The sequence below is a fragment of the Pongo abelii genome, chromosome 4 (genome assembly GCF_028885655.2).
Source record: "Pongo abelii isolate AG06213 chromosome 4, NHGRI_mPonAbe1-v2.0_pri, whole genome shotgun sequence".
NCBI lineage: Eukaryota > Metazoa > Chordata > Mammalia > Primates > Hominidae > Pongo > Pongo abelii.
The window spans coordinates 95208051-95234971 of NC_071989.2; the positions used below are offsets into that span (position 1 = coordinate 95208051).

The window sequence follows — 26921 nt, forward strand, 5'->3', positions numbered from 1 at the left end:
GTAACTGGCTTGAAATAGTATAAGATCCCTTTGGAGAACTTCCCCAAAAAGGGTGGAGAAATTTTTAAAACTCTGGGGTAACTGAGTCCAGGTTAATTGGGTGGTGTCTCCTGAGCTAGGATCTGTCCATTCAAAAGCAAAGATAGGTTGGCTTTTGGGGGCCAGAGGAATAGCAAAAAAAGCATCCTGTAAGTCAAGGACAGTGTACACCATATGTTCTGGCAGGAGCAGGATGAGTAAAGTATAAGGGTTAGGGACAGTTGGATGGATAGTGACTGTCCACTTGTTAACTTCCTGCAAGTCCTGTACAGGCCAGTAATCATTTGTTCCAGGTTTCTGGACCAGCAAAAATGTAGTATTCCAGGTGGACTGACATGGTGTGAGTATACCAGCTCATAAGAGTCACTGAATATGGGGATTGATTCCTTCTTTAGCCTGCTGACTCATAGGACATTGTTTTACCAGGACTGGCAGGGTGGTGGCCAGGAGTTCTACAACAACTGGCAGATGGTGCTTTGCCAGTCATGGGGGGTTTGGATTGGCCCAGACTTGAGGAAAGAGAGTCTGTAAACCCAGTAGGAGAGGATTAGTTTTATTCTCCAGTGGTTGTGAGGGTGCAACTAAGAGATATTCCTCTGACAGAGGGGTGGTTAGCTGGAGCTGAGCAGTAGGGGGTGTTGTGTCCCCTAACATGAGGTGAGCTTGTTGGGCCGAGAAGGAGATGGACGCCTGTAGCTTATGAAGCAGGTCTTGTCTGAGGAGGGGGAAAGGGCACTCTGGGACCACGAGGAACTAGTGGGTTACTCCTTTTTGTCCCAAACTCACCTCTCGTGAGTGGGTGACAAGGTATTCCTGAATAGCTCTGGTAACCCCTTGTACAGCCACCTTTTTATTAGCAACACTGCCCAAGGGTGTTTGCAGTACTGAGTATTCCACCCTGGTGTCAATTAGGAAGCATACAGGCTGGCCCCCCACTGTGGTAGTCACCATGGGCTCCCAGGGGCCAAGTGAGAAGGAGCCCTGGCCCCATCAATCATCAGATTCCTCCACTATGGGGAGGGTGAGGACTTTTTTCTTTTCTGGTTTCTCTTCTGGCTTTAGTGGGCATTCCTTTTTCCTTTGTCCAATCTGCTTGCAATTAATGCATTGGTTTTTTTGTAGGGGAGCCTGCTCACCTTTCTGGCATTTCTGGCAGGGGCTTGGGGTCCCCTGTCCAGTGATCTGTGATGTGGGCCCTTCCTTTTTGGCTCCTTGGATGGCAGCCGCTAAGATTTTTGCCTGTCTTTTTGATGCTTTGTCTGTGGCCTTTTCAGCTGCCTGAGCTGCCCTGTTTTTGCTTTTCAAATTCTCGATTGTTGAAAACTCTCTGGGCTATCTCTAAAAGCTGGCTAATGTTCATTCCAGCAAATCCCTCCAAATTTGTAATTTTTTCCTGATATCAGGGGCTGCCTGAGCCACAATGCCAAATTAATAGCACGGCTATTTTCGGGAACTGCCAGGATAAAAGTGGTGTAAGTCTGATGGGGCTCTTGGAGGCATTCTAAAAATGCTCCTGGTGACTCAGTAGGCCCCTGGACAATTTCAGTTGTCTTAGACAGATTCATGGGCTTTTGAGTGGCTCTCTTGATACCTGCAAGGAGATACCAGTGAAAATTATCCAAAGCTTTGTTCCCACCCAAAGAGTTTGGATCCCAATCAGGATGGGAAGAGGGAAAAACCTCCTCAAGGAAGTCTTGGGCTTCCTCCTCTGGTTTACTGGCTGATGTAAGGAAATACTTTCTGGCTTCTCTTCGGATATGGTCTCTCTCTTTAGAGGTGAAAAGGGTTAAAAGGAGTTGCTGACAGTCATCCCAGGGGGCCAGTGAGTCCAGAGCATGGACTCCATCAGTGAGGTTAAGACCTGGGGCTTTTCAGAAAAATGGGGATTATGAGCTTTCCAGTTGTACAAGTCAGAAGTAGAGAAGGGGACATAAACTAAAAATGGAGCAGAGTGCTTACTGCCCAGAGGGATTTGGGCCTCTCTCAGCGGGAGGAGGGGGGCCACCTCCTCCACCTGAGGCTGTAATCAGGAAGATATAGGCGGAGAGGCCACAGGGGATGTAGTTGAGGAGACAAGGGAAGATTCTGGGGGAGCAGGAGTGTTATAGGGTGGTGGAAATGGGTGAAGAAAACTTTCCACTTCTTCAGAAGGAGGCAGTACAGGAGGAGCCAAGGCAGCTGAGGGTCAGGGGCAAAGTGAGGTCTGGCTTAAAAGGACCTTGGAGGTAGGATCATGAATGTCATGGAGGAGAGCTTCGGACTAAATCTAGCCATTGATTAATGTAGGGAAACTGATCAGGGTGACCGGGATTTCCAGCAATGACCTGCCACACAGCCTGGACAGCTGTGAGGTTTAGTGACCCTTCTGGGGGCCACCCAGTTCTGAACTTTGGACATTCTACTTCACAGGGTGTCTGGAGTTTGCCTTTTTAAAGGTGGACTCCATAATCATCTGAGAAGCCTAGAGAGAAATTCTGCAACATACATTGGAGAGGGCTCCAATCTCTACAGGGCCAGGAAGAAGAGTTTCCCATTCTGGAGGCAATTAACAAGGTTTGAGTAAAAATATTAAATCCAGCATGGACAGAGATATTTACAGCCTGAGGGGCTATAGTGTCAGAAGAACAGAAGTATTATAGCTAGAAGAAGTAGGAAAACAACTATAGTCAACACTACTTGCCACATAAGTTCTGTCTCCCCAAGCTTCGAGATCTAGGGAGAGGACAAGAGGTGGGTCCAAGGGATCCTTAGCTAGTGGGACCTAGGTGATCCCCCACTCCTTCTTGACTTATAGCCCAAATATTTTTGGTGTCTCCACAACTCGAAGGCAAAAAGTTCAAACTCGGCCCTTTCCTTCAAGGGTTTAAGGAGGGAAACAGAGCCAATTCTTGGATGTGCTGGACTTGCTGTGACACAGGAAAGTGAGATGTGCAGGATAAGGGATGGGGATGAGGAAGAAAGGGGCCACTTAGATCTTCCCAAAGGTTGGAAAGTAGCCACAGAGGGGTAAAATAAGAGTCTAGATGGGGTAGAGCAGTATGGGTGTAGGTTTCTCTGCACAGTGCCTTATTTAAGGGCAAGGGGATAGTTACAGGATGACAGAAAAGGTGAGCAAGGAGGTCAGCAGGGTGGCTATTTTGGATTCACCACTGGTCTAAGGAGAAGGTGGACCAGTCATTGGGGTGTGGGGTATGGCCATCCAAATGCCAGCAATCTTTATGGTGCCAGAAATCCCAAATGGGTGAATTTCTTCCACACCCTTCCCCATTAACAACACCTGATTTGTTTCTGACAGAAAAGGCAGGACTGGGATGTCCAGCCTAACTGACTAATGGGGAATTTGACCTCCTGGGATAGAAAACCTGTACTGAGGACCTTGAAGAAATCCTTGCCCAGTTGTCTTGGGCAGTATTGATGACCCGACCTACGAAATTTAGACAGATACCAAGAAGGAAAACAGACATTAGGGTATATAAACAAGTATGGCAATTTTTATAGACAGACAAGGGGATGGGGTCCCATGATGGGATCAGTCAGATGCCCACCTGGCCACTCCCCTCATGGGGACTTAGGCTCATCTTGGCATGGGCAGGCTGGTATAAACCCCGGCTCGGATCGAGCTATGCCTGATGCTGCCCTAAGCCTTATGAGGTCGCCGTGGAACCACAGGTGAGAGCCCTCTTGAACTCCATAGCTTTCACCGTGGAGTTACAAACTGGAAATTTGAGCACAAGCCCTTGAACTCCACATTCACTCACTCACTCACACAGAGTTTATTATAATTTTTTATACCCGTTCTAAAACAAAGGTCTCCTGGGGACCTGAAAGAGAGAGAGAAGAGATAGAGAGAGGGAGAGACCAGACTTAACAGAGAAGCCTGACAGAAACCAGGACTCTGTCCTCCAGTGTCCTGGAGTGTGGACAGAGTCTGAGGGAGGACCCTCATCGGGGCCGTTTCCCTTCCAGAGAGACAGAGTCAGATCTGACTTACCTTCCTGGGACCAGAGACTGAGGACTCAGGAGTTGAATTTGGTGGGCACACTGGCAGTCGATCCACTCCCCTAGGGAAAATGGTGGCCTATGGGGCCCTGGAACATCTTCAGGTGGCACCTCCCCTATAAGCCCACCGTCTGTCCTGGGAAGCCTGGAACGAGTCTGGTCCTCAACCAGTGGTGAATCTCGCTGGGGCCTCCAAAATGTTGTAACCGAGTGAGTTATAGAGACAACGCTACACTCTGAAACTAATTCAGGAGTCCTTTATTGCTGGTGACCAAGAGACAGCTAGAGCTTGAAATTCTCTCAGCCCTGAAGAAGGGGCTAGATTTCTTTTTATACCTTGGTCTAAATAGGGGAGGGGAAGTCTAGCTGAAGCAATTTTTTTACAGAAGCAGAACAGGCAAAAAGTTAAAAAGATAAATGATTACAGAGACAGTTACAGGAAAATAAACAGTTCCAGGTGCAGGGGCTTAAACTATTACAAAGTGATAAATGCAGGGGCTTTGGGTACCATCAACTGAGTGCATTCCCAGGAGCAGCTGGTACAGCTTGCCTCAGTATCTTAACAGTAAGCGCATTCCTGGGTATGCTTGGAGTCAGCTTGCACCAGTTATGTCCTTAAGGGAGGGAGGACAAGGGGCTGCAAATGAAGAAACCAAAATGGAGTCTGTCTGGCTCTCTCAGCTAAGAGAGTCAATCAGTTTAAAACAAGGTAGGGTATCACACTGAAAAGCCAGGTGTCAGGAAAGACAATTTTGAAACTTAAGTTTGATTTTGGGAAGGCTATTAAATATGTTAAGTTTGAAACACTTGGTATTATGAAATAGAGTTCCAGATTACCATAAATTATTTATTTTGCCAAAATAATGACTCAGACATTTTAAAGAAGCAAAAACCTTTTATGACCTTTTACAAATTTTGTCAAAGAGCAGATTAGCACTTTAAGAAAACCTTGTTATAACATTTTACAAAAACCCCCCCTACATTTTACTGTTCTAATATGCCTTGCATATAAATCTATTTTCAGTAGTCTCAATTACATGTTATAGTGGTAACTCCTGGCAATTTTTAACTTTAAGGTAAAACTTGGTAAGTTGCTTTAATTGTGTGCTAACTGCAGTCAATGTTTGCCTTCTTAATTAAGGGTGAGATTAGTTCTTTTTTATTTTATTATTATTATACTTTAAGTTTTAGGGTACATGTGCACAATGTGCAGGTTTGTTACATATGTATACAGGTGCCATGTTGGTGTGCTGCACCCATTAACTCATCATTTAGCACTAGGTATATCTCCAAATGCTATCCCTCCCCACTACCCCCACCCCACAACAGTCCCCAGTGTGTGATGTTCCCCTTCCTGTGTCCATGTGTTCTCATTGTTCAATTCCCACCTATGAGTGAGAACATGTGGTGTTTGGTTTTTTGTCCTTGCGATAGTTTGCTGAGAATGATGGTTTCCAGTTTCATCCATGTCCCTACAAAGGACATGAACTCATCATTTTTCATGGCTGCATAGTATTCAATGGTGTATATGTGCTACATTTTCTTAATCCAGTCTATCATTGATGGACATTTGGGTTGGTTCCAAGTCTTTGCTATTGTGAATAGTGACACAATAAACATACGTGTGCATGTGTCTTTACAGTAGCATGATTTATAATCCTTTGGGTATATACCCAGTAATGGGAAGGCTGGGTCAAATGGTATTTCTAGTTCTAGATCCCTGAGGAATCACCACACTGACTTCTACAATGGTTTAACTGGTTTACAGTCCTACCAACAGTGTAAAAGTGTTGCTATTTATCCACATCCTCTACAGCACCTGTTGCTTCCTGACTTTTTAATGATTGCCATTCTAACTGGTGTTAGATGGTATCTCATAGTGGTTTTGATTTGCAGTTCTCTGATGGACAGTGATGACGAAAATTTTTTCATGTGTTTTTTGTCTGCATAAATGTCTTCTTTTGAGAAGTGTCTGTTCATATCCTTCACCAACTTTTTGATGGGGTTGTTTGTTTTTTTCTTGTCAATTTGTTTGAGTTCTTTGTAGATTCTGGATATTAGCCATTTGTCAGATGAGTAGGTTGTGAAAATTTTCTCCCATTCTGTAGGTTGCCTGTTCACTCTGATGGTAGTTTCTTTTGTTGTGCAGAAGCACTTTAGTTTAATTAGATCTCATTTGTCAATTTTGGTTTTTGTGGCCATTGCTTCTGGTGTTTTAGACATGAAGTCCTTGCCCATGCCTATGTCCTGAATGGTATTGCCTAGGTTTTCTTCTAGGGTTTTTATGGTTTTAGGTCTAACATTTAAGTCTTTAATCCATCTTGAATTAATTTTTGTATAAGGTGTAAAGAAAGGATCCAGTTTTGGCTTTCTACATATTGCTACCAGTTTTCCCAGCACCATTTATTAAATAGGGAATCCTTTCCCCATTTCTTGTTTTTGTCAGGTTTGTCAAAGATCAGATGGTTGTAGATAAGTGGCATTATTTCTGAGGGCTCTGTTTTGTTCTATTGATCTATATCTCTGTTTTGGTACCAGTACCATGCTGTTTTGGTACCAGTACCATGCTGTTTTGGTTACTGTAGCCTTGTAGTATAGTTTGAAGTCAGGTAGCATGATGCCTCCAGCTTTGTTCTTTTGGCTTAGGATTGACTTGGTGATGCGGGCTCTTTTTTGGTTCCATATGAACTTTAAAGTAGCTTTTTCCAATTCTGTGAAGAAAGTCATTGGTAGCTTGATGGGTATGGCATTGAATCTATAAATTACCTTCGGCAGTATGGCCATTTTCACGATATTGATTCTTCCTATCCGTGAGCATGGAATGTTCTTCCATTTGTTTGTATCCTCTTTTATTTCCTTGAGCAGTGGTTTGTAGTTCTCCATGAGGAGGTCCTTCACATCCCTTGTAAGTTGGATTCCTAGGTATTTTATTCTCTTTGAAGCAATTGTGAATGGGAGTTCACTCATGATTTGGCTGTCTGTCTGTTATTGATGTATAAGAATGCTTGTGATTTTTGCACATTGATTTTGTATCCTGAGACTTTGCTGAAGTTGCTTATCAGCTTAAGGAGATTTTGGGCTGAGACAATGGGGTTTTCTAGATATACAATCATGTCATCTGCAAACAGGGACAATTAGGCTTCCTCTTTTCCAATTGAAAACCATTTATTTCCTTCTCCTGCCTAATTGCCCCGGCCAGCACTTCCAACACTTCCTATTCATCACTCCTATGTTGAATAGGAGTGGTGAGAGAGGGAATCCCTGTCTTGTGCCAGTTTTCAAAGGAAATGCTTCCAGTTTTTGCCCATTCAGTATGATATCAGCTGTGGGTTTGTCACAGAAAGCTCTTACTATTTTGAGATACGTCCCATCAATACTTCATTTATTGAGAGTTTTTAGCATGATGGGTTGTGGAATTTTGTCAAAGGCCTTTTCTGCATCTACTAAGATAATCATGTGGTTTTTGTCTTTGGTTCTGTTTATATGCTGGATTACATTTATTGATTTGTACATGTTGAACCAGCCTTGCATCCCAGGGATGAAGCCAACTTGATCATGGTGGATAAGCTTTTTGATGTGCTGCTGGATTCTGTTTGCCAGTATTTTATTGAGGATTTTTGCGTCAATGTTAATCAAGGATATTTGTCTAAAATTCTCTTTTTTTGTTGTGTCTGTGCCAGGCTTTGATATCAGGATGATGCTGGCCTCATAAAGGGAGTTAGGGAGGATTCCCTCTTTTTCTATTGATTGGAATAGTTTCAGAAGGAATGGTACCATCTCCTGCTTGTACCTCTGGTAGAATTTGGCTGTGAATCCATCTGGTCCTGGACTTTTTTTGGTTGGTAAGCTATTGATTATTTCCACAATTTCAGAGCCTGTTATTGGTCTATTCAGAGATGCAAGTTCTTCCTGGTTTAGTCTTGGGATGCTGTATGTGTCGAGGAATTTATCCATTTCTTCTAGATTTTTTAGTTTATTTGCATAGAGGTGTTTGTAGTATTCTCTGATGGTAGTTTGTATTTCTGTGGGATCAGTGGTGGTATCCCCTTTATCATTTTTTATTGCATCTATTTGATTCTTCTCTCTTTTCTTCTTTACTACTCTTGCTAGCGGTCTATCAATTTTGTTGATCTTTTCAGAAAACCAGCTCCTGGATTCATTAATTTTTTGAAGGGTTTTTTATGTCCCTATTTCCTTCAGTTCTGCTCTGATTTTAGTTATTTCTTGCCTTCTGCTAGCTTTTGAATGTGTTTGCTCTTGCTTTTCTAGTTCTTTTAATTGTGATGTTAGGGTGTCAATTTTGGATCTTTCCTGCTTTCTCTTGTGGGCATTTAGTGCTATAAATTTCCCTCTACACACTGCTTTGAATGTGTCCCAGAGATTCTGGTATGTTGTGTCTTTATTCTCATTGGTTTCAAAGAACATCTTTATTTCTGCCCTCATTTCTTTATGTACCCAGTAGTCAGTCAGGAGCAGGTTGTTCAGTTTCCATATAGTTGAGTGGTTTTGAGTGAGTTTCTTCATCCTGAGTTCTAGTTTGATTGCACTGTGGTCTGATAGACAGTTTGTTATAATTTCTGTTCTTTTACATTTGCTGAGGAGAGCTTTACTTCCAACTATGTGGCCAATTTTGGAATAGGTGTGATGTGGTGCTGAAAAAAATATATATTCTGTTGATTTGGGGTGGAGTGTTCTGTAAATGTCTATGATGTCTGCTTGGTGCAGAGCTGAGTTCAATTTCTGGGTATCCTTGTTAACTTTCTGTCTCGTTGATCTGTCTAATGTTGACAGTGGGGTGTTAAAGTCTCCCATTATTATTGTGTGGGAGTCTAAGTCTCTTTGCAGGTCACTAAGGACTTGCTTTATGAGTATGGGTGCTCCTGTATTGGGTGTATATATATTTAGGATAGTTAGCTCTTCTTTTTGAATTGATCCCTTTACCATTATGTAATGGCCTTCTTTGTCTCTTTTGATCTTTGTTGGTTTAAAATCTGTTTTATGAGAGACTAGGATTGCAACCCCTGCCTTTTTTTGTTTTCCATTTGCTTTGTAGATCTTCCTCCAACCCTTTATTTTGAGCCTATGTGTGTCTCTGCACGTCAGATGGGTTTCCTGAATACAGCACACTGATGGTTCTTGACTCTTTATCCAATTTGCCAGTCTGTGTCTTTTAATTGGAACATTTAGCCCATTTACATTTAAATTTAATATTGTTATGTGTGAATTTGGTCCTGTCATTATGATGCTAGCTGGTTATTTTGCTCACCAGTTGATGCAGTTTCTTCCTAACCTTGATGGTCTTTACATTTTGGCATGTTTTTGCAGTGGCTGGTACTGGTTGTTCCTTTCCATGTTTAGTGCTTCCTTCAGAAGCTCTTTTAGGGCAGGCCTGGTGATGACAAAATCTCTCAGCATTTGCTTGTCTGTAAAGGATTTTATTTCTCCTTCACTTATGAAGCTTAGTTTGGCTGGATATGAAATTCTGGACTGAAAATTCTTTTCTTTAAGCATGTTGAATATTGGCCCCCACTCTCTTCTGGCTTGTAGAGTTTCTGCTGAGAGACCCGCTGTTAGTCTGATGGGCTTCCCTTTGTGGGTAACCCTACCTTTTTCTCTGGCTGCCCTTAACATTTTTTCCTTCATTTCAACTTTGGTGAATCTGACAATTATGTTTCTTGGAGTTGCTCTTCTTGAGGAGTATCTTTGCAGCATTCTCTGTATTTCCTGAATCTGAATGTTGTCCTGCTTTGCTAGATTGGAGAAGTTCTCCTGGATAATGTCCTGCAGAGTCTTTTCCAACTTGGTTCCATTCTCCCCATCACTTTCAGGTACACCAATCAGACATAGATTTGGTCTTTTCACATAGTCCCATATTTCTTGGAGGCTTTGTTCATTTCTTTTTATTCTTTTTTCTCTAAACTTCCCTTCTTGCTTCATTTCATTCATTTCATCTTCCATCACTGATACCCTTTCTTCCAGTTGATTGCATCAGCTCCTGAGGCTTCTGCATTCTTCACATAGTTCTCAAGCCTTGGCTTTCAATTCCATCAGCTCCTTTAAGGACTTCTCTGCATTGGTTATTCTAGGTATCCATTCTTCTAATTTTTTTTCCAGGTTTTTAACTTCTTTGCCATTGGTTTGAATTTCCTCCTGGAGCTCAGAGTAGTTTGATCATCTGCAGCCTTCTCTCAACTCAAAGTCATTCTCTGTCCAACTTTGTTCTGTTGCTGGTGAGGAGCTGCATTCCTTTGGAGGAGGAGAGGCACTCTGATTTTTAGATTTTCCAGTTTTTCTCCTCTGTTTTTTCCCCATCTTTTTGGTTGTATCTACTTTTGGTCTTTGATGATGGTGACATACAGATGGATTTTTGGTGTGGATGTCCTTTCTGTTTGTTAGTTTTCTATCTAACAGATAGGACCCTCAGCTGCAGGTCTGTTGGAGTTTGCTAGAGGTCCACTCCAGACCCTGTTTGCCTGGGTATCAGCAGCAGTGGCTGCAGAACAGTGGTGTCTGTAGAACAGCAGATATTGGTGAACTGCAAATGCTGCTGCCTGATCGTTCCTCTGGAAGTTTTGTCTCAGAGGCGTACCCGGCCATGTGAGGTGTCAATTGCCCCTCCTGGGGGGTGTCTCCCAGTTAGGCTGCTTGGGAGTCAGGGACCCACTTGAGGAGGCAGTCTGCCAGTTCTCAGATCTCCAGCTGCATGCTGGGAGAACCACTACTCTCTTCAAAGCTGTCAGACAGGGACTTTTAAGTCTGCAGAGGTTACTGCTGTCTTTTTGTTTGTCTGTGCCCTGCCCCCAGAGGTGGAGCCTACAGAGGCAGGAAGGCCTCCTTGAGCTGTGGTGGGCTCCACCCAGTTGGAGCTTCCCAGCTGCTTTGTTTACCTAATCAAGCCTAGGCAATGGCAGGCGCCCCTCCCCCAGCCTCACTGCCACCTTGCAGTTTGATCTCAGACTGCTGTGCTTGCAATCAGTGAGTCTCCGTGGGCATAGGACCCTCTAAGCCAGGTGTGGGATATAATTCCTGGTGTGCCATTTTTTAAGCCCATTGGAAAAGCACAGTATTAGGGTGAGAGTGACCCGATTTTCCAGGCGCCGTCTGTCACCCTTTTCTTTGACTAGGAAAGAGAACTCCCTGACCCCTTGTGCTTCCCGAGTGAGACAATGCCTCACCCTGCTTCAGCTCATCCCCGGTGTGCTGCACCCACTCTCCTGCACCCACTGTCTGGCACTCCCTAGTGAGATGAACCCGGTACCTCAGATGGAAATGCAGAAATCACCCGTCTTCTGCATCACTCATGCTGGGAGCTGTAGACCGGAGCTGTTCCTATTCAGCCATCTTTGGGTGTGATTAGTTCTGTATGTCCCCAGGCCTTACCAATTGTGAAGCTGCAAGTCAAATAGTGCTCAAAACCCAAGAAGCAGTTTATAACCTTAAAACACAGCAAACCTTGTATCAGACCTGCAGTTTATCAATAATCTTTAAGGCTGTTTTTATTTCTCAAAAGGTACCACTACTTTTATCTTCCCTTTAAAAAATATTAGATCCAAGTGCTTGTCTTTCTTTAGGCCAAATTAATTAGAGCTCTTTTTACAGACATCACACATAGGACACACACAGACCAACAGAAGAAAACCCAGTCCCTGTGTGTGGTTCTTCAACAGACAGGGCTAGGAGAGCATCCAGATATCAAACCAGAAAGAAACTTATTCCCTAAAGCAAGATTGCTAAACAAAGCCTTGCCAAGCCATTACCAGCCATGCCCAAGGGTGTAAAGCAAGATGGTGGCTTGCAGCTTAAACCATACAGATAGGCGAAGCACAACAGATTGGCCACAGCCCAAGACTAGCCCCACAAATCCTTTTTCACAATTAAAGCTTTACAGAAAATGTAAACAGTAATAGTTGGGGTCCTGGCCTAGTAAAGGGGGGGAAAAAACTTTAGGGTTTACTGCTGATATGATGAGGAGAGGAAAGAAAAAAAGCAACAGTTTAAAAATACCTGGGGAAGAACCTCTTATTCTTGTGCAAGAGGTCCCTCCACCAGGGAGATTAGTTCAATTACTGTCTGATGGAGTAAAATTCCTTGGCTAGGAAAGGGGAAGGTTCCAGCAGCAGAGTGTGGCAGGGACCATGTTGGAACCTCGGGCCATGCATTCTAGCCCTAGCATGGAGGGGAGGTTGAAGGGGAGCTGCCGCTCACTGGCCCCTTCCAAAAAAGGAAGGAAAAGGCCTTTCCCCTGACCCCTGGGAGCAATGGTGTTTGGGGGCATGTTCCCCCACCCTTGCAAGCCTTTTCCTTAGTTCACCTAAAGATGGGGTCCTTGTCCATCCCACAGCCATGAAAATTTAGGCTTACAGATGGTTTGAAGAGTGAGTGAAGCAGGGTTTTATGGGGTGAAAAGGAAGAAAAAGGGGAAACAGGGACTCTTGCTAGGCCAGACTCCCTGCTAGAGTGCTTCCAGCCTGCAGCTTGAATCTCAGGTTCCACACAGGAAAAGGAGGGGCCAGGCTCCTCCCTGCTGCAAATGCGTGAACTTCGTGAGGCTCCACCTCAGCGGGCAGGCTGATTGGAGTTTCTCCAGAGACACCCTCCCACCTGGCTGTCTCACTAATTTTAGAATATCAAACATTTCTTCTTGAAAAATGTTGATCCCTTGACTTTAATGAGAATACCTAACACTATTTTTATATATGCATTGAGTGCTTTATATGTGCTAGACACTGGTCTAAGGATTTTACATATATTACTTCAGATAATGCTTATAACAATCCCGTGAGATAGACACCATACCTACCCCTATTTCACGGATGAGGAAGCAGAAACAAAGAGGCTGATTACCTCCTCAAGATAACACAGTGGTAGAAGGACTAGAACTGTGGCATGCTGATTCCAGAAATGACTCTACTACTATCTTGTCTTTGATATTAGTTTTGGGGCTGTCTTCCACCGACCACTTTTATGCTATAGATATATATGTTTTAAAATTACAAAGTTATTCACCAATACTTTCTGGTAAGAATTACAGATAATACAGATAATATATGAGATGATAAATGAAAGTACTCTATTATCCCCATATCCTAACTCCAATGTCATTCCAAAAAGAAACTGTTGTGTTTTCTTCCAGATTGCATTCCATGCATTTACTTATCAAGATTGGTATCGAGAGATGTACACATTTACTTGAGTTTTAAACGCTTGATTTCAAAAATGTGATCATACTATACCTTTTTTATGATTTTACTTTCTTTACTTAATAATCTGCTTAGGCACTTAGAGAGATTTGGATTTGGATTTTACTGTATACAGATCCGCATCATTCTATCAATGGTAGCATACCATTCATAAGACAGAAATGGCTAACTTTTAGATTGTTTTCTATTTTTCGTTACTATAAAGAATGATGCAATTAGTATTCTTGTGGACAGGTAAGCAAGACTTTCTGTAAAACAAATTATTATAGATTGAATTGTCAGGTCAAAAAGTTATGGTCACTTGTAGTGTTGATAAGAGGACTGACAAATTTTCTTCCAAAAAGACTGCACCAGGCTGGGTGCGGTGGCTCATGCCTGTAATCTCAGAACTTTGGGAGGCTGAGGCAGGAGGATCACCTGAGGTCAGGAGTTCAACAGCAGCCTGGCTGACATGGTGAAACCCCATCTCTACTAAAAGTACAATAATTAGCCAGACCTTGCTTGTAGTCTCAGCTATTCAGGCAGTGGAGGTGGGAGAATGGCTTGAACCTGGGAGAGGGTGGTTGCAGTGAAGTGAGATTGCACCATTGCACTCCAGCCTGGGTGACAGAGTGAGACTCTATCTCAAAAAAAAAGAAAAACAAAAGGACTGCATAAACTCAGACTTCATCTACAGTGTATCAGAAATCTCATTTTATTACAGCTTTTCTGTCACTGGATGACATCAGCAATAAATTTTGCCCATAAGATGGAAAAAATTTTATCTTTTTATTTTAGTTTATAATTCTTTGATTTCAAATGAGTTTAATTAAGTAGGTTTCTATATTTCTTGCCTTTTTACATTATTGGTCCATTTAAGTAATTAGTTCTTATGTTATTTCATTATTAACTTACAAGAGATAGTTATAAATTGTTATTAATTCTTAGTATGTTTTTTCTTATGTATGTTTATTATATTTATTCTACTTCACTAATTTTTACTCTTTTCTTTTTCTCTCTTTTTAAAACATGGTTAATATTTCTGATAGCTTCTTGAATTAAAGTTTTAATTCATTTATGACCCATATGCTTTTTTTTCTGATAAAGACATTTAAGCTTCTGAAATTTTCTTTCACTTCTATCATGTCCACAAATTTGGCATGTAGCCCCTTTTCATTGCTACTTATTTCTAACTATTATATACTTTCAGTTTTAATTTTCTCTCACTGATGAGTTATTTAGAGGGGTTTTAAAATTTTTTTCCAAGAAAAAATATAAAATAATATGTATATGAATATGTCTTTGTGTCTTACATATATGTACATGTTTGTTTATTTAGAAATAATTTACTTACTATTTGATTATAATTCTGTTTTGGTGGGCATTCTGAAATTAATTTCATGTTAGGTAAGTTAAATGTTAATTGGATGCTTTATTTCAGTAACAATAATAAGATTCTATATATGTGTCTCCTCAGGATAGATCATAACCATGTCAGAGCTATGTTACACATGCTGATTGAGAGAGGCTTAGCATGGAAGAGAGTAAAAATGGGCAGTGGAGTAACTAATTATTTGACCCCAGAGTAGATAATCTTATAAAGTCTTCCTCCTTCTACCAAACAAATGGAAAACAAACAAACAAACAAACAAAACAGGGGTTGCAATCCTAGTCTCTGATAAAACATATTTTAAACCAACAAAGACCAAAAGAGACAAAGAAGGCCATCACATAATGGTAAAGGGATCAATTCAACAAGAAGAGCTAACTATCCTAAATATATGTGCACCCAATACAGGAGCACCCAGCCAGATTCATAAAGCAAGTCCTTAGGGACTTACAAAGAGACTTAGACTCCCACACAATAATAATGGGAGACTTTAGCACTCCACTGTCAACATTAGACAGATCAACGAGACAGAAAGTTAACAAGGATATCCAGGAATTGAACTCAGCTCTACACCAAGCGGACCTAATAGACATCTACAGAACTCTCCACCCCAAATCAACAGAATATACATTCTTCATAGCACCACATCACACCTATTCCAAAATTGACCACATAGTTGGAAGTAAAGCTCTCCTCAGCAAATGTAAAAGAACAGAAATTATAACAAACTATCAGACCACAGAGCAATCAAATTAGAACTCAGGATTAAGAAACTCACTCAAAACTGCACAACTACATGGAAACTGAACAACCTGCTCCTGAATGACTACTGGGTACATAACAAAATGAAGGCAGAAATAAAGATGTCCTTTGAAACCAATGAGAACAAAGACACAACATACCAGAACCTCTGGGACACATTTAAAGCACTGTGTAGAGGGAAATTTATAGCACTAAATGCCTACAAGAGAAAGCAGGAAAGATCTAAAATTGGCACTCTAAAATCACAATTAAAATAACTAGAGAAGCAAAAGCAAACACATTGAAAAGCTAGCAGAAGGCAAGAAATAACTAAGATCAGAGCAGAACTGAAGGAGATAGAGACAAAAAAACCCTTCAAAAAATCAATGAATCCAGGAGCTGGTTTTTTGAAAAGATCAACAAAATTGACAGACTGCTAACAAGACTAATAAAGAAGAAAAGAGAGAAGAATCAAATAGATGCAATAAAAATGATAAAGGGGATATCACCACTGATCCCACAGAAATATAAACTATCAAGAGAATACTATAAAAACCTCTATGCAAATAAACTAGAAAATCTAGAAGAAATGGATAAATTCCGGGACACAAACCCCCTACCAAGACTAAACGAGGAAGAAGTTGAATCCCTGAATAGACCAGTAACAGGCTCTGAAATTTAGGCAATAATTAATAGCTTACCAACCAAAAATGTCCAGGACCAGATGGATTCACAGCCGAATTCTACCAGAGGTACAAAGAGGAGCTGATACCATTCCTTCTGAAACTATTCCAATCAATAGAAAAATAGGGAATCCTCCCTAACTCATTTTATGAGGTCAGCATCATCCAGATATCAAAGCCTGGCAGAGACACAACAAAAAAAGAGAACTTTAGACCAATACCCCTGATGAACATTGATGCAAAAATCCTCAATAAAATACTGGAAAACTGAATCCAGCAGCACATCAAAAAGCTTATCCACCAAGATCAAGTGGGCTTCATCCCTGGGATGCAAGGCTGGTTCAACATATGAAAATCAATAAACATAATCCATCATATAAACAGAATCAAAGACAATCACCACATGATTATCTCAATAGATGCAGAAAAGGCCTTCCACAAAATTCAACAGCCTTTCATGCTACAAACTCTCAATAAACTCAGTATTGATGGGACATATCTCAAAATAATAAGAGCTATTTATGACAAACCCACAGCCAATATCATACTGAATGTGCAAAAACTGGAAGCATTCTCTTTGAAACCAGCACAAGACAAGGATGCCCTCTCTCACCACTCCTATTCAACATAGTATTGGAAGTTCTGGCCAGGTCAATCAGGACAGAGAAAGAAATAAAGGGTATTCTAATAGGAAGAGAGGAAGTCACATTGTCCCTGTTTGCAGATGACATGATTGTTTATTTAGAAAACCCCATCCTCTCAGCCCAAAATTTCCTTAAGCTGATAAGCAACTTCAGCAAAGTCTCAGGAAACAAAATCAATGTGAAAAAATCACAAGCATTCTTACACACCAATAACAGACAAACAGAGAGCCACATCATGAGTGAACTCCCATTCACAATTGCTTCAAAGAGAATAAAATACCTAGGAATCCAACTTACAAGGGATGTGAATGACCTCTTCAAGGAGAACTACAAACCACTGCTCAACAAAATAAAAGAGGACACAAACAAATGGAAGAACATTCCATGCTCCTGGATAGGAAGAATCAATATCGTGAAAATGGCTATACTGCCCAAGGTATTTTATAGATTCAATGCCATCCCCATCAAGGTACCAATGACCTTCTTCACAGAATTGGAAAAAACTACTCTAAAGTTCATGTGGAACCAAAAAAGAGACTGCATTGCCAAGACAATCCTAAGCCAAAAGAACAAAGCTGGAGGCATCATGCTACCTGACTTCAAACTATACTACAAGGCTACAGTAACCAAAATAGCATGGTACTGGTACCAAAACAGGATATAGACCAATGGAACAGAACAGAGCCCTCAGAAATAATACCACACATCTACAACCATCTGATCTTTGACAAACCTGAGAAAAACAAGAAACAGGGAAAGGATTTCCTATTTAATAAATGGTACCAGGAAATCTGGCTAGCCATATGTAGAAAGCTGAAACTGGATCCCTTCCTTACACCTTATACAAAAATTAATTCAAGATGGATTAAAGACTTACATGTTAGACCTAAAACCATAAAAACCCGAGAAGAAAACCTAGGCAATACCATTCAGGACATAGGCATGGGCAAGGACTTCATGTCTAAAACACCAAAAGCAATGGCACCAAAAGCCTAAATTGACAAATGGGATTTAATTAAACTAAAGTGCTTCTGCACAGCAAAAGAAACTACCATCAGAGTGAACAAACCACCTACAGAATGGGAGAAAACGTTTGCAATCTACCCATCTGACAAAGGACTAATTTCCAGAATCTACAAAAACTTAAAGAAATTTATAAGAAAAAATCAAACAACTCCATCAAAAAGTGGACAAAGGATATGAACAGACACTTCTCAAAAGAAGCCATTTATGCAGCCAACACACACATGAAAAAATTCTCATCATCACTGGTCATCAGAGATATGCAAATCAAAACCACAATGGGATACCATCTCACACCAGTTAGAATGTTGATCATTAAAAAGTCAGGAAGCAACAGGTGCTGGAGAGGATGTGGAGAAATAGGAATGCTTTTACACTGTTCGTGGGACTGTAAACTAGTTCAACCATTGTGGAAGACAGTGTGGTGATTCCTCAAGGATCTAGAACTAGAAATACCATTTGATCCAGTGATCCCATTACTGGATATATACCCAAAGGATTATAAATCATGCTACTATAAAGACACATGCACAGGTATGTTTATTGTGTCACTATTCACAATAGCAAAGACTTGGAATCAACCCAGATGTCCATCAATGATAGACTGGATTAAGAAAATGTGGCACATATACACCATGGCATACTATGCAACCATAAAAAAGATGAATTCATGTTCTTTGTAGGGACATGGATGAAGCTGGAAACCATCTTCTGAGAAAACTATCACAAGGACACAAAAACAAACACTGCAATTCTCACTCATAGGTGGGAATTAACAATGAGAACACTTGGACACAGGGCAGGGAACATCACACACAGGGCCCTGTCATGGGGTGGGGGGAGGAGGGAGGGATGGCATTAAGAGAAATACCTAATGTAAATGAAAGTTAATTGGTGCAGCACACCAACATGGCACATGTATTCATATGTAACAAATCTGCACGTTGTGCACATGTACTCTAGAATTTAAAGTATAATAAAACAAAAGAAAAAAATAAAGTCTTCCTCCTTTATTTAAATAAATTTTAAAATAATAATCATAAAATGAAATGAATATATCTTAGGCATATTCATGTCTATTTTTCACATTTATACAACTTGCATTTACTGAACAAAAATATTACACCTTGTTATTTGCACAGTTTCAGTTTTAAACATTTGAAGAACAAATAAAAACTCTATGTGGCCACATAGGATGACAGAATTGAGGTGGATTACGTTCCATTTTGTTGTCTTTACAATCATTCTATTATTTTGAGTCTACTTTTTGAAGGCAGGAATATGTGTTACCTTAGAGGACGCAGACCACAGGAAGCAAGTCAAAGGATCTGTAATGATAGGAAATGACTCTCCAAACAAATGCATGTAATGAATCCGCACATGTATGGGAGCAATTTTATAACTGGGAGTTCTCTGAATTAACTTCTAGGGAGAGTACAATATTTATTTACAGGATAAGTATAAATCATGCTAATTTAAAGCTTACATATACATTATGAAAACTCAGCCATAACTACAATATTTATTTAGAACATACCCAAAATATTTTGGGGCAGAAGTAAATTTATCATCAACATTGTTTAAAATTGCTGGAGCATGATGATAATACAAAGCAGATTAATTCTGAATAGTTTTCTGACTGTTTTGATATTCTCTACACATAGTATACTCCTTCTTTCCTACTACTCCCACAACCAGCCCTTGGTATACTACTGAGGGGAAAGGGAAAATCTGTAAACAGACAACAAAATAATAAGAATTGCCAAGAGAGTAGATTTTAAATGTTCTCTCTACAAAGAAATGATAAGTATGTAATGGATATATTTATTCGCCCGGTTTAATCATTCTACATACCATAACTTTAGATTGTATCCCATAAATACATACAATATTATTGTCCATTTAAAATAAAAACAATAAGGGACTGAAGAGTGTTGCAAGCTTGTCAATATAGACTTCAATACAAATCCGCTTTGAAAGAAGGTAAAAGAGACGAAATTCTGTGCCCAGGTTCTTTAGTGACATCTTGGCATATTTCAGAAAAATTTGGCAGCATAGCTATTATAAAAATACAAGAAATTGTATCAACTGGAAGGTTCAAGTTAAACACCATTTAATTGGAAACATCAATATAGAATTCAGTTTAAGACCTTATATTAAAAAACAAAGTTTTCCTTTTTCTTTTCCAAGATAATAGATTAGAGACGTTTAGTATGCCTCCACCACTTGAAAATAGCAAGATGGTGCATACAGATCAACTCTGAGAGCCTTAATTCAAGAAAAAAACAGAAATCCACCAGACTCATGAAGGACACCAGAGAACATAGGGAGGAGAATGTGGACAAACAGTTCCCATGATTGCATTCAGCTGATAAAGGTGAGTGAAGCCCAGTATGTGAGAAAGGCAGTGAGCCTCCCTCTGTTACTCATCTTTCCACTGGGGATTGGAGCAACCCAGGGCAAGGTGGAGCACTTTGTTTCTCCCAAGCCCTGGAGGTAACTTGAGAGGGAGAGGTTTAGAGATACTGTGCAGAAACACACCAGGGAAAGCTACAAGGATTTTCCCAGACCCAGGATCAAGATCAGGATTCTATTTTTAATCTGGGTATGTAGCCATTTTTAGGTTACTTAGCAGCATGGCTGCGCAGGCATTGGAAGTAGGGTACGGACCCCCATAGCGAGAACTGTGAAAAGTGCCTCAGCAGTAAGTGCTAGAATTGTGCTCTCCCTTGTCACAGGCCTGGGGTAAAAGGAGAACTACTTAGGTGTAGTTTCTCATGATGGGCAGCTTGGTGACCTGGAACCTGTCAGTGTGTGCAATTGTTAGGTGCCTCAGCCTGCTCTCCCAAGACTGTGATGCAGCAGGGCCCTCTCTGCTCCACTCCCAGTTCGATATCCAGGTACTCAAAGCACCCACTTGTCTGGACCAGCAGCCTGACCCCACCCCACACTTCATGGACTATAGATTGTGGGGCAGTCAGGTCTTCTCCATTCCATGCCTAGGCAGACCTCCAGGCATTTGGAGCACTTGCTCACATGGTTCAGCAGCCAGAGCTTCCCCACCGTCCCTGTGCAGAGATTGTAGTGCAGCAGGACCCTCCTCATTAAACACCCAAGCAGATCTCCAGCCATTTGGAGCATCCACTCTCCTGAATTAGAAGGTTAAGCCACTCATCCCCATACAGAGAACTTAGGACCAAGGCTGTTTCCTAGCTTCATGGCTACATACATCCTTGGGGAAGTAGTGGTCACCCACTGGATTTTCCTTTGGCATTGGTGATTGTGCCTGCCATTGGGGAACCTGTAGCAGACCTGCTTGGTCCAGCACTGCACAGCTTGCTCCCTAATCCCTTGGGACTGAAATGGGAACTCGGACCACTGTTCACTCCATAAATCAGCCTATTGTGTGAAGCAACAGAGAGGTTCTCCCAGTAAACAAGGATCAAGTATGTACCCAACCATATTGGCTGAAGCTGGCTGTTATCCATATGCACCATCTACTGGCTTGTGGTTCAAACTGCACAGCCCAATGTAAAAACTGCCAGCCAGAAATGCATAGGGCTATAGAAGCAAAGCCAAAAACTCTAGGTAGCATTATGTATGGTCACACTCCCTAGGGAAGTGAGGAAAGGGAAATCTAAAAAAAAGTTAAACATTAAGAAATAAAAAGAAAAAAATACTACCTGCTCAAAAAATTACAAAAATTGAAAGTGGTAATGTCACCAGATAAGAAGGAATCATCAGAGAATTCTTGAACTATAAAAAAAAAAGAATATAGTGTCATCACTTGATATGGTTTGGTTGTGTCCCCATCCAAATCTCATCTTGAATTCCCACGTGTGGTGGGAAGGAATGATGGAAAGTAATTGAATCATGGGGGCAGGTCTTTCTCCTGCTGTTCTCATTATAGTGAATAAGTCTCACAAGAACTGATGGTTTTATAAGAGGGAGTTTCCATGCACAAGCTCTCTCTCTTTGCCTGCTGCCTTCCATGTAAGATGTGACTTGTTCTTCCTTGCCTTCTGCCATGATTGTGAGACTTCTCAAGCAACTGTAATTCCATTAAACCTCTTTCTTTTGTAAATTGTCCAGTCTCAGGTATGTCTTCATCAGCTGTGTGAAAATGGACTAATACAGTAAATTGGTACTGGGAGTGGGGTGCTGCTGAAAAGATACCCAATGAAGTGGAAGTGACTTTGGAACTGGGTAACAGTCAGAGGTTGGAAAAATTTGGAGGGCTCAGGAGAAAACAGAAAAATGTGGGAAAGTTTGGGATTTCCTAGAGACTCATTGAATGGCTTTGCCCAAAATGCTGATAGCGATATGGACAATAAAGTCCAGGTTGAGGTGGTCTCAGGTGGAAATGAGGAACTTGTTGAGAACTGGAGCAAACATGACTCTTGTTATGTTTTAGCAAAGATATGGGCAGCATTTGCCCTTGCCCTAGAGATTTGTGGAACTTTGAACTTGAGAAAGATGATTTAGGGTATATGGCAGAAGAAATTTCTAAGTAGCATAGCATTCAAGATGGGACTTGGGTGCTGTCAAAGGTGTTCCATTTTAAAAGGAAAACAGGGCATAAAAGTTTGGAGAATTTGCAGCCTGACAAAGCAACAGAAAGAAAAATCCCATTTTCTGAGCAGAAATTCAAACTGGCTGTAGAAATTTGCCTAAGTAATCAGAAGCCTAATGTTAATCCCCAAGCCAATGGGGGAAATGTCTCCAGGGCATGTCAGAGACATTTGTGACAGCCCCTCCCATTACAGCCCTGGAGATTTAGGAGGAAAAACATGGTTTGATGGGCTGGGCCCAGGGTCCCTATGCTGTGTACAGTCTAGTAACTTGGTACCCTGTGTCCCAACTACTCCAGCCATGACTAAAAGGGGCCAAGGTATAGCTCAGGATGTTGCTCAGAAGGTACAAGCCCCAAGCCTTGGCAGCTTCCACGTGGTGTTGAACCTGCATGTACACAGAAGTCAAGAATTGAGATTTGGGAACATTTGCCTAGATTTCAGAGGGTGTTTGGAAATGCCTGGATGCCCAGGGAGAAGCTTGCTGCAGGGGTGGGGCTATCATGGATAACCTCTGCTAGGGCAGTGAAGAAAGGAAATGTGGGCTTGGAGCCCTCACACAGAGTTTTTACTAGGACACTACCTAGTGGAGCTGTGTGAAGAGGACCATTGTCCTCCAGACCCCAGAATGGTAGATTAACTGATAGCTTGTACCATGTGCCTGGAAAAGCCACAGACACTCAATAGCAGCCTGTGAAAGCAACCAGGAAAAAGGGGCTATACCTTGCAAAGCCAAAGGGGCAGAGCTGCCCAAGGCTGTGAGAGCTCACCTCTTGCATCAGTGTGACCTGGATATGAGACATGGAGACAAAGGATATGATTTTGGAGCTTTAAGATTTGACTGCCCCACTGGATTTTGGATTTGCATGGCCTGCAGCCCTTTGTTTTGGCCAATTTCTCACTTTTGGAATGGCTATATTTACCAAATGCCTGTACCTCCATTGTATCTAGGAAGTAACTAATTTGCTTTTGATTTTACAGGTTCATAGACAGAAGGGATTTGCCTTGTCTTGGATGAGACTTTGGACTGTGGACTTTTGAGTCAATGCTGAAATGAGTTAAGACTTTGGGGGACTGTTGTGAAGCCATGATTGGTTTTGAAATGACAGAACACAAAATTTGGGAGGGGCCAGGGGTGGAATAATATGGTTTGGCTGTGTTCCCACCCAAATATCATCTTGAATTTCCATATGTTGTGGAAGGGACCCAGTGGGAGGTAATTGAATCATAAGGGCAGGTCTTTCCTGTGCTTTTCTCCCAATAGTGATAGTTTCATGAGAGCTAATGGTTTTATAAGGGGGAGTTTCCCTGTGCAAGCTCTCTCTCTTTGCCTGCCACCATCCACATAAGATGTGACTTGCTCCTCCTTGTTTTCTGCCATGATTGTGAGGCCTCCCCAGTCATGTGGAACTGTAAGTCCTAAACCTCTTTCTTTTGTATATTGCCCAGTCTCAGGTATGTCTTTATCAGCAGTGTGAAAATGAACTAATGCATCATCAGAGGGTCAGACTACCTCTCCATTTGGTCCTTAACCAAAATGGAAACTCAGAAATGACAGATAAGGAATTCAAACATGGGTTAAAATGAAGCACAATGAGATCCAAGACAAGGTTAAAAATCAACACAAAAAAACTTCTAAAGCTACCCATGAGAGATGAACATCTTAAAAAGAAATCCATCAGGGCTTTGGAATTGAACATTTCATTTAAGGATTTGGAAAATACAATGGAAAACTTTATCAATAGACTATATCAAGCAGAAGAAAGAATTTAAGAGCTTTAAGACTGGTCTTTTGAACTAAAACAGACAGACAAAAATAAAGCAAAAAGAAATTTAACAAATAAACAGTCTTTAAGAAATATAGTATTAGAAAAATGACCAAACCTATGGTTATTGACATTCTTGAGAGAGAAGGAGAAAAAGTAAATAACTTGGAAAACATACTTGAAGGATTGATTCAAGATAATTTCCCTTATCTTGTTAGAGAGATAGACACCCAGATACAAGAAATCCAGCGAACACTTTTGAGATACTATACAAAATGGGGCATGGTGGCTCACACCTGTAATCCCAGGACTTTCAGAGGCCAAAGCAGGTGGATCACTTGAGGTCAGGAGTTCAAGTCCATCCTGGCCAATATGGTGAAACCTCATCTGTACCAAAAAACACAAAAATTAGCTGGGCATGGTGGCAGGCACCTGTATTTCCAGCTACTCAGGAGGCTGAGGCAGGAGAATCACCTGAACCTGGAAAGCAGAATTTGCAGTGAGCCAAGACCATGCTACTGCACTCCAGCTTGGGCAACAGAGTGAGACTTCATCTTAAAAAAGAAGAAAAAAAATCTAACCTGGGGCACAGTGGTTCATGCTAGTAATCACAACACTTTGGGAGGCTGAGGTGGGCGGATCACCTGAGGTCAAAATGAACATTACCAAGGCACACAGTCATGAGACTGTTAAAGATCACCAGTGAAGAAAAAATATTAAAGGCAGCTACAGAAAAAGGTCAGATCATTTGCAAAGGGAACCCTATCAGGCTAAGAGCAGGCTTCTCAGAAACCTTACAAACAAGAAGAAATTAGTAGCCTATTTTCATCATTCTTAAAAGGAATTTCAACCAAGAATTTTAGATCCCATGAAACTAAGCTTCAAAAGTGAAGGAGAAATAAAATCTTTTCCAGACAAGCAAGTGCTAAGAGAATTTTTTACCAGTAGATTAGCCTTACAAGAGGTCCTTAAGGGAGTTAAAAACATGAAAACAAAAGAATGATACCTGCTACCACAGAAACACACTTAAAAACATAACCTACAGACCCTGTAAAGCAACCCCACAATAGAGATTACACAGAAACCAGCTAATAACTTCATAATAGGACCAAAATATTGCATAACAATATTAACGTTGAATGTAATTGGCCTAAACACCTCACTTAAATGGCTGAGTGGCAAGTTGGATAAAAAAATAAGACCCACCTGTCTGCTGTTTTCTTGAGACCTATCTTACCCATCACAACATCCATAGGCTCAAAGTAAAGGGTTAGAAAAACGTTTATCATATAAATGGAAAAAAAGAGCAGGGGTCACTATTCTTGTAGCAGATAAAACAGACTTTAAACCAACAACAATAAGAAAGGACAAAGAAGAGCATTATGTGATGATAAAGTTTCAATTTAACAAGAAGACTTGACTGTCCTAAATATCTATGCACTCAACATTGAAGCACCCAGATTCATAAAATAAATTCTTCTAGGCCTACAAAAAGACTTAGCCACACAATAATACTAGGCGACACACTGACAGCATTAGACAGATCATTGAGACACAAAAACTAACAGAAATTCTGTATTTAAATTCAACTCTTGACGAATTGGACCTAATAGACATCTACAGAGTAGATGTCATTAACCACACTAACCACACTCATTAACCACAGAATATACATTCGTATCATCTTCACACAGAATATACTCCAAGGCCAACCACATTCTCAGCCATAAAGCAAGTGACAATAAGTTCAAAAGAATCAAAATCATACCAACCACACTGTCGGACCACAGTGGGATAAAAATGAAAATCAATGCCAAGAAGATCCCTCAAAACCACACAATTACATGGAAATTAAACAACTTGTTCCTGAATGACTTTTCAGTAAGCAATAAAATTAAGGCAGAAATTAAAACATTATTTGAAGTAAATGAAAAGAGACACAACGTATCAAAATCTCTGAGATGCAGCAAAAACAATGTTAACAGGAAAGTTTATAATGCTAAATGCTTACTTCAAAAAGTTAGAAAAATTCTAAATTAACAATTTAACATCACACTAGGGGAACTAGAAAAACAAGAAAAAAGAGCAGAACTGAATGAATTTGAGACTCCAAAATTTATACAAAGAATCAACAAAACCAAAAGTTGGATCTTTGTTTAGACAATATCGATAGACTGCTAGCTAGATTAACAAAGAAAAAAAAGAGAGAAGATCCAAATAAGCACAATCAGAAGTGACAAAAGTGACATTATAACCAAACTCATGAAATATAAAAGATTCTTTGAGACTATTATGAACACCTCTATGCACAAAAACTAGAAACTCTAGAGAAAATGCATAGATTCCTGGAAATACACAATGTCCCAAGATTGAATCAGGAAGAAATTGAAACACTGATGAGATAAATATCAATGTTCAAAATTGAATCAGTAATAAAAAACATGCCTACCATAAAAGCCAGATGAGATGGATTGTCAGCCAAATTCTATCAGACATGCAAGGAAGAGTTGGTGCCAATTCTATGGAAACTATTCCAAAAAACTGAAGAGAAGGGACTCTCTGTAACTCATTCTATGAAACAAGCATCACCCTGATAGCAAAACCTGGCAATGACACAATGAAAAAAGAAAACTACAGGCCAATATCCCTGCTTAACATGAACACAAAAATCCTCAACATAATACTAGCAAACTGAATCCAGAAGGAAATCAAAAAGCTAATTCACTATGATCAAGTAGACTTCATCCCTGGGATGCAAGGTGGGAATACACAGATCAATAAATATGATTTACCACATATAAATAAGTAGAAACAAAAATGATATGATCATCTCAATAGATGCCAAAAAAGCTTTTGATAAAATCCAACATCTCTTTATGATAAAAA

The 26921-nt window shown here is 40.7% G+C and overlaps 1 long non-coding RNA gene across 1 annotated transcript in view; it reads left to right on the forward strand.

The window, feature by feature from the left end:
- LOC134761408 (uncharacterized) overlaps positions 1-26921 on the forward strand; it is a 92062-nt gene that overhangs the window by 33871 nt on the left and 31270 nt on the right. The window contains exon 2 of the long non-coding RNA XR_010139989.1: positions 19889-20075. This is a non-coding gene — a long non-coding RNA (uncharacterized LOC134761408). The remainder of the gene's footprint in view (positions 1-19888; positions 20076-26921) is intronic.